A 23414-nucleotide genomic window follows, 5' to 3' on the forward strand; every position below is an offset into this window, starting at 1 on the left:
TTGTAGGATCCCACTTTGGGACCTGACAGTAATTCATGTAGGAAAGAATTCAACTAGGAAACTATGGCCCTACATTTGCACCTTCAGTTTTATAAAGCATATCAGAGTCTCCACAGGCCTTACATAAGCGCTGCATGTTCACAGGAGACTTTTGGAGGGGCTGGGGGTTGATACAGCATGAAAGTGAAGTCGCTTACTGAGTACACAGTAGGTTTTGCCAGACAAAACAAACAGCAAACTAACAAATAACAGCAATCAAACAATGTCCTTCTTGTGAGCCTCTCTCATGACTGCTGATCAGGAACTTAGTTCAACTAAGCTGTCAGTGACTGAAGCAAAGAGTTTCCATCTTCTGCCTAAATATGTCAATAAAACAAAAACAAAGAGACCAACTCTCGTCATCAGAGTAAACCTATAATTTGTAATGTCACAAGATTCGTTCATTAGCTAGCTTTTACAAAAACCAGGAGTTTTATGAAGATCAAATGGGATTTCTATAAAGAAAGAACATTTCACCTGAGAACAGGGTATTGACTTAACTATTGCTGATACCTTTTGCTATTAGTCAAGATAGTCAGACATGGAAACATATTAATGTTTTAAACATAAATGGTTATTATATATTTATTTTAAAGGATGATTGTGGCAAGTTTCTTATGCCAAAGTGGATAGAACACCATTTGAGGGTGGTCAATTAGGAGCCAGCAGAAATAAGAGAGTGGGTGCCAGGGAGGGGCAGGTGCACCTGGAGCTGAGGTGCACCAGCAAAGGTAAGTCCAGTCCTTCTCACACCACACATCACAGTATCACACTGACCTCCACTTCCATTTGCTTTCTCTACTTTTAAGAACCCTGGTGATTACATTGAGTCCACTTAAATAACCCATGGAAAACTCCTTATCACCTGAGTAGCATTCTAACTCTATATGTACTGTTCCCAGAAGTATTACAATACCAGGTCAATGCGTGGAGGTGATGGAGCAAGCTCCTATTCCACCTCCCAACTCCAAAAATCCATTTAATATATTGTCCTTGAATAAGGGATGTATTAGATATTGAACTGATAAGAACAGATAGTACATTTTATCTTGGCCAAAAGGCCAAAAAGTGATCATCATAGCTTTTCCTAGTCTAGCTCTAATATTTTGTACTTATTGCTTGGCTTCTCCCATTTAATTTAATGAGAGAAAACACTTGACATTACACATTTCTAAAATAAAGCAACAAAGGAGAAGAAATAATAATAAAATATTAAGTTTAAGCCAAGTAGTCTTTCATGGGAAGATTATTTCATTTTAAAAAATTGTCAAAGGAAAAGTAACATTTTTGACATGGAATTTGTGCCCAAAACAACTGTTCAGGAGAACAACAACCTAGAACACTGAGTAATACTTCAACTGATTTCTTCTTTTACCAATTCATGGACTTCTCCACATGTTCACTTCTTTGAGACAACAGTAGTAACAACAATTAGCTGAGTGCCTGCATTGTGCCAAGCTCAATTGTGTTTTAATGCATGATTCACTGAAGCTTGCCTAGCAATTGGAAGAGGTGATACTGTCTTCTTACAGGACCACAGAATAGAGGCTTAGATTGACTTGTTTGCCATGATGAGAGACAGGGTGGGCATTTGAAATGAAGTCGAAAAGACTGAGAGGTTTAAATGACTTTCTGTGGGGATTCCAGAAAGACAGTAGCAGAAACACCTGTGGAATTCTCAAATCTCAAATTCAATCCAGTCATTTTGTCATTAACCAGGCAAAAGTCAAGATTATGGTAATTAGGCTTTTTTTTTTAAAGACATCTTCTGCCTGGGAGAACCTTCCTTCTTTAGAAACAAGCAGTTTGGGAAAAGCCAATTTCCAGTGCTCATGTTTACTATGATCTTTATTTGGGGAGAGCATCCAGGAATATTTTTGCCATCAATAACCTCACTTCAACCTAAAGAGTTACAGAGGATTATCTTAGATGACTGCAGAGCATGAGTGACAAGCCAAGAAGCCATTCATTACTCTCACTGATGATTAGACACAAAATGCTGACTCCGGAAGATCATGCTCCAACAATGCAATTACTGGCCAGAAATCTTAATAAAATGCACATTTATTCCCTTCATGCTTCTCAGAGGCAAACCACTTTAATAATCCTAACCAAAGACAAATGCACAGGTTCAGAATGCTTGAGGTTTTGGTTACATACCTCCTCTCTGATCTTATGCTGAAAAGATGAATATAAACAATGCTGTCAGGGCCAAAACACTGCTAAATGTGACACCATAAATCATCTCCATTAGTAAATGTAGTGTCAGGTATATTTCAGACTATTTTAAACCCACACTCCATTATTTCACGACATGCCTGAATGAATCCTGGTGCCTTGATATGGCAAGTGAGCCAGCCATCAAATCAACTTTGTCTTGCCTGGCTGACTCCTAGAGGGTCCTGTAGGCTAGACTCCCAGTTTCAGATGGCATCACCTTGCCCGTTTCCCTAGATGCTGGGCTGATTGTATCCCCTCTCTTCTCTTCTCTTCCTTTTTTAAAAATTCTCACCTGAGGATGTGTTTGTTGATATAAGAAAGAGGGGAAGGAAAGGAAGGAGATATATCTATATCTATATCTATATCTATATCTATATCTATATCTATATCTATATCTATATCTATATCTATATCTATATCTATATCTATATCTATATCTATATCTATATCTAATCTATATCTAATCTATATCTATATCTCTATATCTATCCATCCATCTATCTATCTATCTATCTATCTATCTATCTATCTATCTATCTATAGAGAGAGAGAGAGAGAGAGAGAAACACTGATCAGTTCTCTTCCTACTCATCCCAACCAGGGATTGAACCCACAACCTAGGTGTGTGCTGACCTGGGACCAAACCCACAGCCTTTTGGTGTACAGGACAATGCTCCAACCAACTGAGCAACCTAGCCAGGGCCTTCTCTTCCTTATATCTTTTCTTCCACTGAAGGATGTGAGGAAAGGCTAAGTACATGTTTACATAATTGGTTCTACCACTGAGGTAAGGGCTGGGTGTTCATCTCTTTTCCTAAACTAGAATGACAGATGACCTTCTACTCTAAAAGTCTATTCCTTCTTTAAAAACCTTGATTTTCAAAGCCAAGCTTCCTTGCCTTTCATACTTAAAGGCTGAGATCTATCAGGGGATCTTAAACATAAGCAGTTTTGCAGGTCATAAATCCCTAGAAATTGCATGCCAAATTTTATGTGTATAAGGGGAAAATATGCATTTTTCAGGGAGAAGAATTCATCAGATTTAAAACAAACAAGAAGGTCCCATGCATGACCCATAATATTTTAAACATTCTAGAAAAGAGGATTGATAAAGGGTTTTCATCTAAAATAAAAATGCTAATTATCAATGTGCTGATGTTGCAGTTCTGATCTGACAGGCATGATGGGTACTGATGCTTATCTCATGTCAGAGAGGACTTAGAACAGGGCTACATAGAAGTAAATACACAAATAAATTAACAGAAGAGCAAACAAGTGGATAACTTAGATGCTTGCGATAGACAGTTAAAGGAAAGAATCCTCTAATTCACAAAGAGGGTTAAAAGGAGAGCTGTGCAACCAGCCTGATGGGCCTTCTGTGCTTTCAGAAGTGATGGAAAAACACTACCCCCAAAGTTTACTGTGCTTAATCATGGCAGATTTCCTTCCTCTCTATTATTCCCTGTCATGAATGAATATCATTGAAAATACGGTAAGATGGGAGCTACCATGAGGCACAGAGTGCTCCAAGCAACGATGAGGAGCACCTGACCCAGCTTCTTAGAGGAGTTGAAATCTACATTAAATATTCAACTGTAAGGCGAGAATGAGCTAGGTGCAGACCTGATGTTAGAGCTATGGAGAAAGAGCATTCCTTGGCAGAAAGAATAGGATATTGGGTTTTTAACATGTTCTTATTGACAAACTGAAAGAAGTTCCAAGGGATTGGAAACTCGAATGGGAGGTTTCAAGCCTTCTATGGTTATACTATCCAAGTCACCTGCACTCAGTCACTAGTGGATTTCCATATGTCAGACTCTGCAATAGTACATATTACCATCAGAAATTATCTTAATTTGGTCATTCATTAAACAAGCATTGATGGAGCCCCTTTGGTTATGAATATTCCAGTCTTCTTGTTAGGGGTACAGCAGGGAACAAAACACATCATACTCCTGCTCCCATAGAGCTTAGTTAGCACCTACTTCAGTCAATCACTTATTTACCTTTTATCTATTTTCCCCACAGCCTCTGAAATGTCCTTTCCACAAAGACAGAAACCTTGTGTATATTACACATTACTTCTCATGCCTCATGTTTAGAACACTGCTATTTTAAGGAAGAATATAATATGATTAGACCTTTGCTTAAAGGAGCGTTCTGGCTATATTCTAAAAAATGGGTTGGTGTGGGAAGACTGAAGACAGAATAACTGCAGTTTCATGAGGCCATCAGAGAAACTGATGCTGGAGAAACACTGTCCTAATATGAAGCTCTCTCAGAAAAAGATGTTTTTCCAAGTTCTTTAGAAGAGGATTCTCTAATGTTCATAATACTTTTTTATTCACTCAAATCACTACAGGTAGATAGGTGCCATCACTCACACCAGCAGGCCAAGGATGCCACTGAGAATCACAGCCAGGGACTCTGCAAGTCCACGTGGTTTGGATGGTAGGGGGCGAGCAGGAGACTTATTCCATTGCCAAGGACCCAAGCTCATCTTTATGAATTTGTAGCAGAATACTTTCAAAACATATATATAGCCAGAGTGGTAAACCTAAGAGTAGAGTATAAAAAGAAGAAATTTAAAAGTTGCTAATAGTGTAAAATGAAGAAATTTAAAAGTTGCTAATAGTGAGCCTTTACTTTGTGTCTGGCGCTATTGTAATTGTGTGTGTGTTTGTGCTAGTATATATGTAACGATTCACACCTGACTACACCCCTAAGAGGCTGGTATTATTATCACTGGTAGCCTTACAGAGATCATAATTTTCATAGAATCCATCAAGGGGGGAAAGGAATGAAGAGTTAAAAGAAAAACACTACATTATATGACTTTTGGACAAATAGTTTAGAATGCAAAAAAGGCCTAACTATAAATACAGTAGAACCCAAACCACAAAACTTCCTTAAAAGAAAGGGAATTTGTCTTACAGTTGAATGGATTTAGAGGTAGAAATTGCTGAGTGAGTTCTGATTACCTTGCTGATTGATGCCAGAAATTGGCAACAATCATGCCGATTACAGGCCATTTAAGTAACCTCAATTAAATTAGCAGTAATTCTAAACTATGTCTTGCATCAAGATTGCTTTAATTTTTATGTAAATTTAAATTCTGGTTGTGCAACTAATTGTCTCACAGCATACTAAGCTAGATTATTTTCATTTATCTTTGTGGAAATCTCAAAGCTGCATTCAAAACACAGGTAGTTGTACGCAGAGACCAAACTCACCCTGCAAGGTAGTCTTGCACAAAGGACTCAAAGGTCAGGCCCATTTTGCTGGCTTTACTCAGTCTATATAGGTGGACTCAGGTATGAAATAAGGATAAAATGACAGATTGAAGATCACCAGGGTTTAAGAACAGGATAGTGGAGAGAATACCCTGGACCAGAGGTCTAAATCCCTGACTTAATTCTGATTCTGTGATCTACTTTGTATCCACAATTGTGTGAAGACTTACCGAGAAGGTGTCCATCAGTTTGCTGCTATTACTGTGTGATAAAAAACCACACACTTTCGATGGATTAAGATAAGCATTTATGTCTTAAGAACCTGCACATGCACATTGGTTCAGGTTTTGGCTGACCTTGGTTGACCTCACTCAGGCTAGGCTCCAAGCTTCTATGTGAGTCTGGGTCTTCTACACACGTCTCTCATCCCCCTCAGGCCAGCACTGCCTAAGGCACATTCTGTGTCCCAAAACAGGAATGCTGAAGGGCAAGCTCCTGTCAAGTGCTGGTGTCATGTCTGTCTACCAAATAACTGGCCAAAGCAAAACATGAGCCACTTCTAAATGGAAGGGGGAGGAAAAGCCCGCTTTGTCCCCGTAAGGCCATGACATGGATGTGGACGACCATTAATTTCAAGTTATCCTACTCTACCCTTTCTTTTTAGCTTCCGTAGCCATAAACCAAGGTGGGTAGATTGCATAACTATCAGGACACTTTCAGTTCTTACATCATTCTGCAGATGTAGGAGAAATTCCATGCAATTCTATAGCACTATTTATAAACTATTGCCCTGCAGGCAGGATTTAATCATGTTTCAGTTTGTCCGTAGAGAATTTTAAAATAACCTTAATTAGTTGAAAATATTTTTAAATGGAGAGTGTTTCACACAAGAATCCAGAACTGAGATTTTTCTGGAAGGCTCAGAGTATTTATTTGGCCATGATGATTTTGACAAGTAGGGTATAGCATTCAGACACCATAGCTCCCCACCCACACCCAGCCTACTTCACTTACTTACATTACTCACCTAAGCCCTGTGGGCACTTTTTGGGTTCCATCCTAGGATTTCAGGCTTCAGCTCCTGCTCTTCTGTCACCAGCTACTTACATGCCTAGCTAAGTCATTTAACATAACTGGGTTATACTTTCCTCATTTGCTAATGGAGAAGGGGAAGCCTGGAAGTCATTAAGGGGCATTCTTGCTCTTCTATCCCATAATTCCAGAGATGTTAGATCAGAGAGCATGATAGGTTTCAAGACATCTCATGGAGAAGGGGAAGTGGTTTATTTCAAGAGATGACAGATGATTCTTCAGACTGACATCTGGGGAAGATGAAGACTTGCAGACTTAGCGCTGGGGACCGAATGCCAGCAGGATAGTTGTGAGTGGCACTCGCTCTGTGGGTCCCAATGGAGCCCAAGACAGAGGAGGAGCAATTAGAGGAGAAGAGAAATTGTTGAGTTAGGCTGAGTATCAGCAAACTTTTTCTAATAGGCAAGTCTTTAAACTAGAATGCTTTCCCAAGAGAAGTGGCCAACAGTTATTTAAAATAGGGCCGAGCAAAGCAATTCAATAACCTGCTATAAACAGAATTCTCACTTAAATCAGGGCTATAGACTCAAGGATAAGTTGTTGGTCTTCATTTTAGAAGTTGATTTAGGCTCCAATTCAATAAATATTGGGGAAGATCAAATCCTGGGTTTGGGGCCAGGAGACAGGCAAATCCCTGCTACACATTTGCATTCTTCAGGCCCATTAATTTCAAGCAGATATTAAAGGTAGCTCAGAAATGATGATCTATTTTGCACCTGCCATCGGGGTTCAATAAGCACATACAAAGCATGAATGTGGATACATTGTTTGGCACATTGTCTAAGTGTGAAGTTGCAGACTGTCACCCAGTTTGCCCCACAGGAGGCAAAGATTTTTGTTTTCCTCCTTCTCTGCTGCACATCTTTTTGGGGAAATATTTTGGGATAATAGTGCTTGTTATTCAATTATTTAAGACAGAGTGTTTGCTGACAACTTGGTATTCTATTTTTTCCTCTTTTCATGTTGAGTAGCACAGTGCAAAATGGGTAAAGGAAAAAAATTGGCTTGGCTTGGGAATGGAGGGGGCAAAAAACAAACTAACAGCAAGCAAGCAAAGCCCCGCCCACCCCATTTCATCAGCCAAAGCATTAAGGATGACCAAGGAAAAGCTTACCAAAACACTTTGAAGTGCCACATCAAATACACAATCTCCTGGAGGATTAACATAATGAAAGCAAGCAAGCCCTTGGAATCAACTCATTGGCATAAAGGGCAAATTTGATTAGAGGCATACAAGAATGTGAACTGATTACATTTGTCATAATCTCTTATCCAAAGCTCTACCGTGTTCATTTATTGAACAAACATTTACTGTGAGAGTTATTTTAGAAATTGAAAGGATAGCAAAGGTTGTTTCCTATATACTCCCATTCTCTTGTTCTGTTCCTAGCCCCCATCCCCGACTTCAGTAACTCCTTCTTTGGCATTGAAAGTCATCTGGTAAGCATGTTAAGGATTTAACAAATTCTACCTTGTGAATTTGGAGAAGGAACTGGTTAAAAACAAGAACATGAATCATCAATAAGGACCACAGTGGGGAAGATGGAGGTGGGAGCAAGGGGAATATTTCAGAGGAGGAGAGCATTTCAAAAAATAGAATTCTCCTCTTCCACAGAAAGGCTGTCAAAGAATCAGTTCAGGGAATAAATAAAAAAGGAGACACAAATTACCAAAAAGTATAAGAAAACAAGTACACCTCACAGTTCCCCAAGAAAGTATTGAGACAACATAATAACAAAATACAATGTTAATGTATTAAACTGGAGACAACATTATGAAGCATAAGAAGAGTTGGGAGGAAAGTGGTTCTTCCACATGTGTGAGGAAGACTGCAAGTTAGTTCAAGTGCCTTGGAGAGCAATTTGGTCACATCTGCTGAACGGTGAAGTGCCTATCCCCCATGATCCGACAGTTTCACATCACAGAATCTGCCCCGAGACACTCATTGGTCTTCATAGAAGGCACTTTCAGTGTGGAGATGGCCAGCGAGAAGGAGGAAATGGGGATGTCTATAATGGTGTCAACAATAAAAATAAATAAAATAAAATAAAAAATTAAAAAAGGACAAACCTAAATATCCATCAATAATGAAATAGCTCAGGAATCCTCTGATTTAAAATATTGGAAACTAATCTAGATTTATAAAAACAAATAAACAAGCATGTATACAATAAGCAAATTACCGTACAGAACAAAGAACATGTGGCTGTAGGAAAAATTCAGCCCAAGGGCCCTCAATACACAGCCTCTGTTTCAATAATCTTTCAGATCCTCTATATGCTTTAATTTAAAATAGAACTTTTTAAAGTGAATAATACTAATGATTAACTGTACATTTTTAAAATATCTACTGGGAGTCAGTTACTATTGCTAGTGTTTTGCATATATTTTTCCTTGTCCTTGCAAGCACCATGCTCAATGTTACAGGTGGGGACTGTTTGGAAATTTCCATCCCTGGGGGACAGGCTGCCTTTGTCACAAGTCCAATCTTGAAAGAGAGTCTGAGCCAGAGTGGAGTTGCATTTATGTTGCCAGAGAATGGGGTCTAGTTTCAATACCTTTATTACTGTGAGAATCCATAAAGATACTAGAGCCATTTTTTTGTGGCCACTTGAGCGGAGCACACAGACAGTGGTTGGAGAGCACGTTTTGGACTGTGTGACCTATACACCTTTAACATCTCCTTTGGCTCTGCTAAACACAGACAGGCTTTGTCTTGACTCTAGGCTCTGACCCCTTTTTCTTAAAACATTTTCTTTAGGAAACTTGTAATTATAAGTTCTTACTCTCTTCCTCCAAGATACAAATCTTAAAAGCCCCTGGCCCCTTAGGACTGTCTTTTTCAAGGAACTGGGGGTCTGGAAAGGGAACCATTAAGGGAAATAGAACCCCTATCTCCTAGTCTCTAAGGAAGAGTAGGGAGCCTAACTTTGGTGGTCCTTTGATCCAACTTGAAAAACCACCTCCTGTCACAGAGCTACAAAAAGGTATACTTTTCCTCTGGTAAGGCCAATTAGCAAAACAGAGGGCCTCTGACCACCCCCTTCCCCTTCCCAGATCTTGAACACTCTCCTTTTTGTGTCTTCAGCTGACTTGATTTCAGTCTCAGTTTTGGCCTCTACTCTATTGCCATCACCTAGAATAAACCTTCTGTTACCTGTTGAATGGTGGTGCAAATTTTGCTTTGATATAATCTCCCTTACAATTTTCAGGTGATCAGGGGTCAGCTGGGGGAATCAAGGGAAATTGATGGGAAAGGATAGGGAGTTCCATTAACATGTAGAAAGCAGTGGCCCAGTCATATCACTGTTAAGAAAAGACAAAAACTCTCAAACTCATATATTTAAAGTCTAGTCTGGCAGGTATATAAAGGGTCATCTTACAATTGTTTAGCAGTTAGTATTATTTAAGTATTTTTGATATCTTCCTTAATCTTTGTCCAAATATCATCCATCTTTTAAAACTTCTCTTCCCATCAACACTTGTTTTTTGAGTGTCAGAAGAGCTCACTTGAATGGCCTTAAATATCAAAGTAATTTATTGCACCCATAGTTTAAAAGTTCAGGGGCACTTAGGCAAGCTGGGATCTTACTGCTCAGCAATGTCCTCAATGGTTGTTCTCTGCCTTTAGCCCCAAACTCTCCTTTCCTGCTTCCATGTTTAAGGTGGAGGTCTTCTGAGGCCATCAAGTACAACAGTTGCCAACTCCAGGGTTATGGTGTATCCACTGGAAAATGAGTGCTTCTCACAAACAGTTTCATCCGAAGATCTGGCTTATGAGTAAACAAATGTGTATCCTATGATGTCTCAGTTTGTCGCAAGGCATGGAGATATTTGAAACAGCCAGCCCTGAGTTAGATGCTATCTCACTAAAGGCACGAGGGTTGATCATGAGTGAGCAAGTGGGTTCCTCCAGAGAAAAGCAGGGTATGTGACCCAACACATAGACATAGAACTATCCCCATCAGGCTACAACAACAAATAAATGTTTTCATGCCACTCCATGGACAAACAGTACATTCTGCACCCATTCAACACCTTCAGTATTTAGCTACACTTCCTTCAAGGCATGTGGATCCTTTGTCTTCATGTTACAATTCATTGTGGTTTTTCTTTTTAGACTTCTTTCCTTCATTTTATTTTATATCATTGTGGTTTCTTCAAAGCCAAGGAAGGTTTATCTTTGGATCCCCACCCCTTACAACATGTTTGCAGTAGGCAAAGGGTGAATGAACCTAGTACATTAGTTAATCAATCTTCTTATGCTCCAAATTTTTATATTCCCTGACCTGAGAACAATCACATTCATTCTATTCAAACATTCATTCATTCATTCAAAAGTTATGACTTCTAATAACTAAAACCACAACCATGGCAACACTAGCAACTAGCATTTATTAAGTTCTTACTATGTGTCTGTCAGGATATTGAGTACCTTCTGCCTCCCCTCCATTTTATTGCTTATAATTTCCCTCTTGCTTATTGGACTCTGGCCACCCTGCCTTCCCTTCTGCCCCCAGGCACCCAGAGCTCATTTCTATGCCCAAGGCTCACTGAACCCTCTGAGGACAATGGCCTTCCCTCAGTGACTGACTGACTAGTTCCTTTAATGCCACTCAAATCTCAGTTGAATGTTAGATCTACAGAGAAATCCTCCTTGAACAGTGTCCACTATCCACATATAAACTTCACATATGAACCCTTTTCTTCTTTCTCCCACTCCTCTTTTTCTTCTCTTAATTTTATGTATTACTTCTTAACATATTGTGGGTTTTGGGTGTTTTGGTTTTTTTCCCCTCTGTTGACTCTTCCCTTGGAATATAAATCTGAGAGCAAGGACTCATCTGTCTCGTTTACTGCCATATCCCTAGTACCTAAGCATATGCTTGGCACAGAGATGTCAACACTGTGTTTATAAATGCATCTATTTCAACCCTCATAATGATCCTATAAGGTAGATTCTATTAACTGTCCCAACATTACAGATAAGAAAACCAATGCTAGAAAAGCTAATTGCCTTGTACAAAGTCACACAGCTGGGAATTGGCACAGCCCAGATCTGAACTAAGGAATTCTGACTTTGGTGCTCAGCTTTAAGCCCAGGACACTAAGCTTCTATGGCTAGATTCTGTGCAGAGTGCTTAGCACAGAGAGGTGAACACAATAGACATTGCCTCATCATTCATGAGCTTATAGTCCGAAGGCAGCAGGACTTCAATAAGTAATCAAAGAAATAACTGTAGAATTACATTTGTACAATAAATGATAGAAGGAACAAGCACAGAATGCTATGAGAAATGCATAAAACCAAGACCTAACTTATGAAGCAGTCAGCAAATTTAAGACTTTAAGGATGTGTGGCTTTTATCCAAGGGAAGGAGAGGGGGCAGGGAGACTACAGATGAATGGACTGACACTGGCAAATCCCTGAGACATTTACCTAGTGTCAGGCACTCCAAACAAGTGTATGAAGTATGGTATTAAAAGGGAACTTTAAAAGGCTCTTCCATTTTAAAATATCAAAGAGGCTATAAATAAATTTGGAAGTGGAGAAATAACACAATTAATTAGGTTGATTTATAGCTAGATATTGAATTTCTCTACCTTACAAACTGAGACTAGACCCTCTTTTAAGGATCCATGAACATTTGCAAAACTGCCTTATATTGTTCTAGAAGCATAATTTCAATCAACAATCAAGAAAAGTAATGTTACGGTTCACTATCTCCATAGTCAATGCCATAAAGCTACAAATTAATAACACCAGCAAAAGCAAATCAATTAAAAACAACTTGGAAATTAGAATAATAATAGCTAACACTTACTGGATTTTACTACATACTTTCAGCGTGCTAAGATTTTTGTCTTAATTGGCTCATTGAATCCCCGCAAAGTCTTTAAGTAGATTCTGTTATTATTACCATTTTGCAGGTTGATAAGTTTATGACAAGAGAGAGATTATGCTTATAAGATGTGCCCAGTTACTCAGATAATAACTTATAGATGTGATTTTATACCAAGCAGTCTAATTACTGTGTGTGGGTTTAACCACTTTGTTATTGTGCCTCTCCTAAGTAGTTCTGGGGTCAAAGAAGTAATCAAGAGCATAATAGCATTTAGAGGAGAAAATGATAATACAAACAAACCTGAAAGGCAAGAGTTAGCCCTGGCTGGTGTGGCACAGTGGATTTGCTGGCTTGCACACCAAAAAGTTGCTGGTTTGATTCCCAATCAAGGCATATTTCTTGGGTTGCAGACCAGGTCCCCAGTTGTGAGAGGCAACTAATTGATGTTTTTCTCAAACATTGATGTTTCTCTTCCTCTTTTTTTCTCTCCCTTCCTCTCTCTCTAAAATTAAATAAATAAAATCTTTAGGAAAAAAGCAAGAATTATGAGCAAAACATGTTGATAATTGTTAAAGTATATAATTGGTACATGAGGGTTTATTGTACCATTTGTCTGTTTATGTGCATGTCTGAAGTTTTCCATGATGTACAGTTATAAATAACATAAAAACAGAAGTTGATGAATCAAAAATAGTTGCTCTGAGCTCCAACACCATTTCAAGCACACCTTTCTTGCAGGGCTCACTCTTCTCTCCTTTCATACTGTAATATTTATATATAAGTCTCTGGTGTAAATGGTTACCCTTTACTAAATATTTACTATTAATAATTCCATATATTATTGTATTGAATTCTCACAACAATACTATGCAATAAACACTATTATTTTCATTTCACAGATGATGAAAGGGAGTTTTAAAAGTTTCAGTAAGTTGCCCCAAAGGCCTCAGTTGGAAAAACAGAAATTTGAGATTGAATCTTTTTTATTATGAAGTCCTTACCTGTATACCAACCACATCACATGGCAACCATTGTATAATTACAAACCTTTTGGTGGCAGGGTACTTTTAAGCTCATCTTTAAAAAACATATCCTCGGGCACCTGCCACAGAGCTGGCTCTTACTAATGACTTTGTGGAAACAGTGAGGACGAGAGTAAATGAAATGAAGACCAGTAGTCTCTTACTTTATCTTCACATACACATATCAGTGGGAACTTAATCTTTTTAAAAAAACTATTAATTGACTCACCCAAGACCGAACAGTGTCTTTGTGATGGTTCTTGAAATGTGGTCTAGCTATTTCAAGTTTGCTGCCCTTCCCTGGAGGGGGGCTGTTTCTTTCACTGAGTGTGACCACAAAATGAGGCTGGCCATGACAGAACTCTGCAAGAGTTCGAGTTTACGATTTTTAAAATTTCTATTAATGTTTCACATCGCTCTGAAAAACATTTGCCTTTCTGTGCCCACTTGTACTCCCTAGCGTTTCCTACTTGTACTCCTCTGTGTTTTCCTGGTCATCTGGAAAACAGAGTTCATCTTCAGCTTCATCCCAATGACTGGTGAAGACTTTTGCTTATTTTTTTTTGGCTGATTTCTCTGTCAACTGTGTTGATGAAATTCATATCATTTTCAAGATTAGAAAGGGAGCTTAAAGATTAGACTGTTAATAAGCTATGACTTGTGACTTGTCTGCAATGGACCCCACAGCAGGCACTGCTTTTCTTGGCATGCATAGACCTAGGAGTGAATAAGCTGATTGGGACTTCTTGTGTGTGATCAGATTCAGGCTTGTTGGTTTGTAGTTTTTGAAATCAATTTTAAAAATGCATTTTACTATTAGTGAGAATTAATGAAAAACAAAGCCATTTATCAAAATGGAATTCAGTTTTAGTTGCAACTCTCTCATACCATATTCTTCTTATGAGTATTATCAAGACTGGCTAGCATTGCTTTTTTACCTTAAACCTCCCAAAATATATTCCTTGAGTGCCTCTTCTCCTCCATTCGCTGGAATGTCGACTTCATCTGATGGTAAATGTCATCTGAAATAACTTCATTTTTATCTCATTTTGACACATTTATCTCTTTCAAGATATGTCCTGCAAATATGTGCTTAAACTTTTCCTGTGGTGTGAGCAAATAACACTCTGGCCTTTAAAACATGTACTAGCATTTAAGTGGCTTTAAAATGTTAAAAAATGCTATCTTGTTTATTATTAATATAAAAAGATTTATAATATCAATCCAGCTAAAAACCCTTTATTAATTTTGTGACAAGATTTGAAAAAATTGGCAACTGATCTCTAGCATGTACCTTTTATTTTTTATCATAATTTGCAATTGCTACAACTTTGAAACAATCTTAATGTCCAATGCCATGTTTAAAATGATAATTTGTTAAATTAATGGAAGACTATATAGAATTTAAGAATAATGTGTAGCTCTATGTGATGACATAGAGAAATCTTTAGGCCATATTGTTGAGCCAGACCGAATCAGCTGTAGAAGAGTACATAGTATATATTTACATAATTATACATATTTGTGAATATACATTTAAATCAGTTTGAAAGAATGAACCCAAATCTTGGAGATGCAAAATTATGAGAGAGGTTTACTTTTTGTCATCTAAACTTATTGAAAAGAAAGCTGAGTGTTAGTGGACAAAGGAATGAAGCCTCCATAGCAGTTATCCTCCAAACTCTCCATGTTCATTCATCTTTTCGTAGCTGAATATACTTCTAACTAGGCCACTTGGAGGATTTCTTCAACCAGTCTCTATTTTAACTCATCATTTTTGGGATATAGTCAATTAAATAGCTAAAGGATATTTACAAAGAGACCAATAAAGTTTGGCTTTGAAGCTAACTGGTGGATGGGGACTCCGGTTACACAAAGAATGGTATATTGTGCTAACAAAGATACTAAATATTTCAAAGAGAAAAACCAAAAGCAACCCGTTACAAGAGTTTACCATTCTGATGGAAAGCATTATAGGATAGTGAATTTCTCATTTCTCAGTCTGCTGACAGCCTTTAGAAGAGTAGAAAGGAATGTGGTTTTCAGGAAATATGCAGGGGGTTGGGTTTATTTTTTGGGGGGGGCTACCCTGTGTCTCATGATAATCATAAGAAGAATAGGGTATTAGAGACTTGCAAGTAAAAATGAATTCCACTTTGATAAAAGGTTTTGTTTTCTTTTAATGCTTATAAATACTGAAATACATTTCAGAGTACATGAGAAATCTTATAAAACAGACAAGTTATCAAATAAATATTGTGCCATTTTTAAATTGATTTAAAAAACTGCAAATTGACAGGCCGGATTCCACTCACAAAAAAATAGTCCCAAGAAGTTGTTTTTATTCCTAGGCTTGTGAGTGCACAGTAAGTGGTGCTCACATTCAGAATTACATTTTTGAGAGTTTTAACATGAAGATTTTTCCTGTACTAGACAACTAACTATGAATGCAGGTATGAAAAGTATTTGTATTTTGTTTTTTAGCATCTGAGACTTGCTTATTTCTGCAGGCAAGGGTTGGCTTTGATATATACATGACATTCCCTGAATCCCATGAAGAGCTAGTAATAAAGAAATGACCCTCTCTGTTTATCATCCTACCCTCTAAAACAGGGTGTTACACTCCTTTTCACTGGGGGCCACATTAGACTCACAGTTGCCTTCAAAGGGCTGGATGTAATTTTAGGACTGTATAAATGTAACTACTCCCTAACAGTTAAGCAAGAGCTCGGCCAGGTAGAAACAAGATGCCAAGCTGGATAAAACAAGGTGGAAGGTGGGATTCAGCCCTCAGGCCTTGTGTTTACCACCTGTGCTCTGAGACAAGTGAAAATTAAGGCAACTAGAGGTGGATGATTTGGCCAGTCATCAGACTTCCACCACAGATGGCTCACCACTCAGGTGAGTTATATATTAGTAAGATGACCCAGACCTGTGTTTGGTTCTGGCTGGGGCAGTAAAGAGGGTAGCACTTTGATGAGCCATCAAATTGAAGTGCTTAAAGGCCTTCTCTCTACATCTTCGCATTTTCTCAGAGGAAAATTCTCAGCTTCCAGCTGTCAACCACGAAATTACTTGCCACTTCCAGTCCTCCGCTTCCAGAACTCCCTCCCATCAATGCCTCTGTGGCCCCTGAGGTCTGAGCTGGTCTCCTGACCCGACTGTGGGAAGAAAGAGTCAAGGTCAGGTCTGTTAGTGTCTTAAAAGACTTCCAGAGGAAGAGACTTTTCAAAGAGAAGTTTCCAGACAGAAAACTTACAAAAGAAGCCTTTTCCATCTTGCACATAAGATTTCTCTGCATGCTCTGTGTTCATTTCCTTTGAACTTTGAGGATGAATATATCTGTTTAACAGCAGGAAGACATTTAGTGCCGACTGCATGCTAGGCATTTAGAGAACATTTACTGGGTGGTTCTGGTTATGTACTGCGACATAACAAACCACCCTAAATGGGGTGTCTTGAGCCAACAATTCATTACCACCTCTCAGACCTGAGGGTCAACTAAGTTCCACCGGGCAGCTCTCACCCAGGGCAGCTCGGGCTGGAGTCACTGGGTCGCTCAGTGAGTCTGGGATCCAAGACACCTTCTCCTCTCCACACCCAGCTCCCAGGGCTCCTCGTCATCCTCTTTGCTTGTATGTACATGCTGTCTCATCTTCCATGAGACTCTCTACATGGCTTGATCTTCTGACAGCATGGTGGTCTCAGGAGAGTCATACTTCTCTACATGGTGATTGGCTTTCAGGAGAAAGAATACATACAAACTGTTGGGCCCATTGTAGGCTATTCTCAAAACTGGCACAGTGTCACTTGGGCTGTATTCCATGGTTCAAAGCCTTCACAAGACCCCCTCAGATTTGACGGCGGGGGTAATGGGCTCATCTCCTGACGGAGGATTGATAGAACCACATTGCAGAAGAGCATTGGACAGGAGATGTCACTGCAGCTGTGTCTGGAAAATGCAGCATGTGACACGTGCTGCCTCAGGCACAGAGAGCAGCAGGGCTTCTCTCTGCCTATATTCCTCGCTGTGTTTTAAAATCCTTGAGTGTGGGGGTGACTTTGCCCTCAAGTCCCTCCCCATCTGCCACAGATGAAAGTAATCACTACCAAGACAGGATCTGCTTGGGGAGGAGAGGTGGCCAGTTTCTCAGAGGAAAAAGGCCTGGAGCCCCTTCCTCCAGGGGCTTTTATTGGGTTGTAACACACAGGAATACAGGGTGGCAAGGATCAAACAGTAGATAACATTTCAAAGAACTCTGAGGGCTTAGTCTGAGTCAGAGTCTGTCAGGTAAGGGGTTTGCAGAAACTTTGGGAGACATACTCATTTCCTGCTCAGACCCTTGACATATGAATGAAAGCACTCTTAGCAAAGCAGGTTTTACAGGACTTTTAGGAATTCTTTCTTATGCCAGATTTACCTGGATCCATTCTAGCAAGACAAGGAGCTGCACTGCCTCCCCATCACAGGTTTTCAAGCTTAAGTGGATTAAAGCCAGAAAGTGCTTCTCCCAGAGGACATGGGGACTCAGGCTATGTCACACAGCCAAGGGGTGAGGGTCTCTTGTTCCCTCCTTGTTGCAGCCCCCTGAGTCCTTCCATGATGGCCTCCCAAGTGATCAAGTCTGGCTTAGGTTGCTCCTCTGTCTGTGAGGAGTTTTACCCATCATTAACTTTTGACCGTGCTTTGGGGGCAGTGAGAGGAAACTGAAGCAGCATTCACTACCAGAGACAAGCTTTGTCTCCTGTGGATCCCATTCCAGAGGTCACTCACTCATCTTTAGCAATGGGGGGCAGTTACAATTCCTGAAACAAGGCAGAGCAGTCCCCAACAATTGAGTTCACTGGCAATCGTGTTTCTTCCCTGTCTCTGCCTTTCCCCTTCCTTATTTCCCTTCCATAAAAATTTACTGCATTTCCCACAAAGGGAAAACCTCCATGTTACACATCATTGAATTCAGGGAATGGTCTTAGTGATAGGTTATTTGTACTAAAAAAAATTCTCTTATCATGTATCCCTACTCTCTTTTTTTAAGTCAAAAGTTTGTGGTTAAGATGGTTGAGAAAAAAATAACACAGAAATAATCCTGTCATGTTAAGGAGCAAATTCCTGTCCCTGGTAATGTTGGCCACCCATTAAGAAGCATCATTCACCTATTTATTAACTCATGGCTCTGACATTGCTTAGCACTGGGGACAGGGATAAAGTGGACATGGTCCCTGGTGTGGGTTGGGTTGTATCCCCAAATTTGTATGTTGAAGTCCTAATTCCTAGTACAACAAAATGTGACTTTATTTGAAAATAGGGTCATTAAATATGAAATTAATTAAGATGAGGTCACTAGAGTGGGCATTAATCCAATATGACTGATGCCACAAAAAAGAGAAATTTGGACACAGTGACAGAGATGCATAGAGAGAAGGTGATGTGAAATGACAAAAGGAGCAGGTGGATCTACACACCTAGCAGAGAGGTGAGGCACAGATCCTTCCTCACGGCCCTCAGGAAAAACACCCCTGCCGGCACACTGAGTTCCAATTCCTAGGCTCCAGAACTGTGAGACAAAAGTTTTCTGTTGTCTAGGGTACTCGTTTTTGTGGTACATTGTCACAGCACCCCTAGTTAAATACTATAGTCCCCATTCTTATAGATCCTATCAACCAGGCATTAATCAAACAATTCCAAATAATGGGTATAATTGCAAATTTGAGCTAAGTCACATGGAGAAAAGAAATACAATTCTATAAGAGTAGAGAACAGAGGAGACCTTCCCTCAGCTCAGAGAAAGTTTCCATAAGGAAGTGATGTTTGATGTGAGAGCAAGAATAACAAGGTACAATAACTAACCATGTTCCAGGTGGCAGTGAGGTTGGGAGGGAGCTGCAAAGTCCTCTGTCAGGTGACAGTCTGATGCAATTGGGAAGCCAAAGCAAGGGTAGTGTGGTTTTAGCACAATAAATTGTTGGGAACTGCCCTGCCTGGTTTCAGAAATTGTAACTGCCCCCCATGGCTAAGTGAGCGACCTCCGGAATGCAGGCCACAGGAGACAAAGCTTATCCTGGCAGCAAGCGCTGCTTCTGATTCTTCCCCTGCCCCCAGGGCATGGTCAATGTCCATGGCAGGTATGACCCCTCAGAGAGGGGCAACCTAGGCCAGAAACGATCACTTGGGAGGCCATCATGGAAGGACTCGGGGGGCTGCAACAAAGAGGGAGAGATGGACCCTCGTCCCCCCCTGGCTATTGTGACATAGCCTGAGTCCCCATTTCTGTCTGGGAGAAGCACTTTCTGGCTTTAATCTATTTAAGCCTGAAAACCTATGATGGGGAAGGCAGTGTAGCCCTGTGCTGGAAAGGGTGGGTATCAGGGTAAATCAGGCATAAGAAAGAATAGGTAAAATCCTTTGAAACCTGCTTTGTTTAGAATGCTCTCATTTAAATGATAAGGATCCAAGCAAAAAGTTTGTTTCTCAAAGTTTTATGACTCATTAGCTATCTGACCCTGACTGAGAATAAGCCCTCATAGTTCTTTGAATGCTATCTATTGTTTGATCCTTACCTGTATTCTTGGCAAGTGAACCCAATAAAAGCCCCATTGAGCAGGGAGCTCTGGGCCCTTCCCCTTTGAGGGATCAGCCACCTTTCCTCCCCAAGCAGATCATGTCTTGGTAGTGTTTACTTTCATCTGTGCCAGACTTTGCGGACAAAGTTGCCCCCACAATGAATGAGAGGGGGAGAGATGCAAAACAGGCAGAAAACCATGCCCTCTTAGGCCTTGTTAAAGAGAGTTTTCAGTTTCCTAGATAATGAGAACCCTTTTTTAAAAAAATATTTATTTATTTATTTATTTATAGAGAGAGGGGGAGGGAAAAAGAGAGGGAGAGAAACATCAATGTGCCAGAGATATATCAATCACTTACCTCTTGCGTGACCCTAACTGGAAACCTGGCCTACAACCCAGGCATGTGCCCTGACTGAGAATGGAAATGGCAGCCCTGTGGTTTGCAGGCTGGCACTCAGTCCACTGAGCTAAACCAGCCAGGATGAGAACCCCTTTTAATGGGTTTTCAGTTGAGAGTGACACAAGCATATTGGAGTTGTAAAAAAGGCTACTCCCACCATTCGTGGGAGAACATGTTGGAAAGGCCTGGGGATGGGTGTGGGAGGAAGACCTGTATTCAAGGAAATAAAATTGTAGGTAGAAGGCTCCTGTAGGTGGAGGGAAGGCTGCTGTAATCCACAAAGGGGCCAGGGAAATAAAAATGAAAACCTTTGAGACACGTTTAGGGGAAGAAAAGAATAAGATGCGTTGATGGGGGAGGTCAGAAATGACTGACTATTTCTTTCTGCCTTCACTTGGGAAACTAGAAAAAGACCCACTTTTAGAAAAAAGCTCATGGCTTTCAGACAGTTTGTGTTGTATGGCTGCACATTGAGAAGTCAGGAAGGCAGCTTGATATACACGGAGCTCAAAAACGAAGTTCTGGCCCTGGCTGGTGTAGCTCAGTAGATTGAACGCAGGCCTGTGAACCATGTGATCAAGGTTTGATTCCCAGTCAGGGCACATGCCTGGGTTGCAGGCCAGTTCCCAGTGGGGGACACATGAGAGGTGGCCACACATTGATGTTTCTCTCCCTCTCTTTCTCCTTCCCTTCCCCTCTCTCTGTAAATAAATAAATAACATATTTTTAAAAAAAAACCCAAAGTTCTGCTTTGGAGAAATGAATCAAAGGGCCATTATCAAATAGATGGTGACTGGAGCTTAGCAAGCTAGTTGAGACTGCTAAGAAAGAGTAAAAGTAGGAAGAGAAAGGCCTAGAATGGAGAGATAAGTTGCTCCAACATTTGATTTTTCTCTTAGTTTGCCTTTATCTTACAAGGAAATGAGAGTACATATTCTATCCAATGATTGATGTCAGATCACTTCTAAAAAAATTGAAGCCTCTTAAACAAACCTACTATCTCCAACTTACAGTACAACCTTGGGCAATTGTTAATTGTTGTGTTTTTATTTTTATTTTTTAAAGCCATGTAGTTGTTTTTTTACACTTTGGATTATAGGAGGGGAAGCTGCTTTCATAAGTATTTTAGATAAAAATAAAACAAGAGTTTATTTTGTTTTTCATAGCTCAAAAAAAAAAAAGGTATCTTTAAAAACACCCTACTGCCCGCAGGGAGAAAGAAGCCTTATCTGATTGAAATGGTGATTGGATTTTTTGGTATGTACTGACTTTTGGGGCAGGTCCTATCTTTGAATCATTTCATTTCTAGCAACACTATGACATTGTTTGTAAGAGTTTTATTGCCTCTGTTAAACTAGAAGGACACAGACATGGCAAACCTGCTGGAGTTCTGTGTAACTTAAAAACCTCAAAAGCTCTTAAATTATGTTCTTGTTAGTATGAAAATTTGGAACTATAAGCTGGCTTACATCACCAAACCAGGAGAAGGGCTCTGACCAAGCCTGTAGATGTTCACAGCTGTTCAGTCTAGCTGTGAGACAGGCATAGCTGGGAACAAAACAGGGGAGTAGAGGAGGCAATGAACTCCATCCTTAGGATAGGCTGGTCATATGACTGGGTGAAATGTGTGCTGGGTCCACTTCATTCTTTTTAAATAATGATAACTGGGGACAGTGAGAGTAGAAGTGCTGATTCTCTTCATCTTTCATAATATGTTGCTCTATTTAAAAACTTGTGTATCATTTGACCCAGCAATTTTACTTCTAGAACTTTAAGAGGTTTATCATGAAATTCTGAAAGGTGTAATCTACAAGAATGTTCATCTCTATTTAGCTCTTAGAAGCCAGAATTTAGGAACAATGACCTCTCCAGCCATACAACATGGATTAAAATGGTAAGGTCCGGCTCTGACTTGTAGCTCTTAAAATTATGAGGTGGAAATATAATGAAATGGAAATAGTAAATATGTAAGAGCAGTTTACAAGTAAGTATATGGAAGTTCATTTTTGTGCATGTGTGTGAAGTGGCTATTTATAAAGAAAGGTTTGAAAATGTATGAACTATGTTTTTGATCACTCACATCTGAATGTTAAATTATATAGGTGACATATTTTTATTTTCATGTTTTTTGGGGGGTTGGGATATTCCAAATTTTTCTCAATGAATGTGACTTTTAGATAGATGTAGCAAACAAATTATTTTAAAATATGATTACCTTGTCCAAAAAGATGCATATCTCCTCATCTACTTGCTAATGTCTGACAACCTAAAACTAGAGATTTGTTTTTCATTCCTATAAAAACCCATTTCCTTGAGAAGAGGATTTATAAATCTGTATCAGTCACTTACACCTCAGTTTGAATACATTCATTAGCTCCTTCCAGAAAGCAAAGTGTGATGGGTCCAAAGGAGGATGAGGAATAGGACAACAGGACACTTGAAAGGATGCTGAAGCTCACTCATGAAGGTCCACTTTGTCCATGGCAATCTCTGACATTTTTATATTTCCCCAACCTAGGACAAAACTGACAGCAATTTAGTAACCTAAGAACTCTGCTTGAGGTCTTTGTATTGAATCATCTCATCACTGGATAAAAATGTTTGAAATTTATTTTATTTTTATTTTTTTAATATTAAATTTTATTTAGTTACTTTTCAAGTACATTTTTTTTAATCTATTTCTCCCATCCCACCCGCCCCCCACCCGGTCTCCCTGCTCTCTCCCATCCCCCCCCCCAGTCCTCATCTCTGTGTCTTTCATACTTGTTCTTCAAAATCCGTCCCCCTTTTTCCCCTTAAGTTCCCTTCCCTCTCCCCTCTGGTCACTGCCCACTTGTTCTCTATTTCAGTGTCTTTGTTTTTATTCTGTTTGCTTGTTTGTTTTATTCTTTAGCTTCCTGTCAAAGGTGAGATCATATGGTATTTGTCCTTCAATGCCTGGCCTATTTCACTCAGCATAATGCTTTCCAGTTCCATCCATGTTGTTGCAAAAGGTAGTAGC

At 39.6% G+C, this 23414-nt stretch overlaps 1 non-coding gene across 1 annotated transcript; it reads right to left on the bottom strand.

Annotated features, from left to right (window-relative positions):
* Positions 1–921: 921 nt before the first annotated feature.
* On the bottom strand, positions 922–1112 carry LOC119055816 (U2 spliceosomal RNA). The gene has a single exon (XR_005083748.2). It is a non-coding gene; the product is annotated as a U2 spliceosomal RNA (small nuclear RNA).
* Between the last annotated feature and the right edge of the window lie 22302 nt (positions 1113–23414).

Source organism: Artibeus jamaicensis, unplaced genomic scaffold (genome assembly GCF_021234435.1).
Source record: "Artibeus jamaicensis isolate MK-2021 breed Jamaican fruit bat unplaced genomic scaffold, CSHL_Jam_final contig_456, whole genome shotgun sequence".
In the NCBI taxonomy this organism is placed as follows: domain Eukaryota; kingdom Metazoa; phylum Chordata; class Mammalia; order Chiroptera; family Phyllostomidae; genus Artibeus; species Artibeus jamaicensis.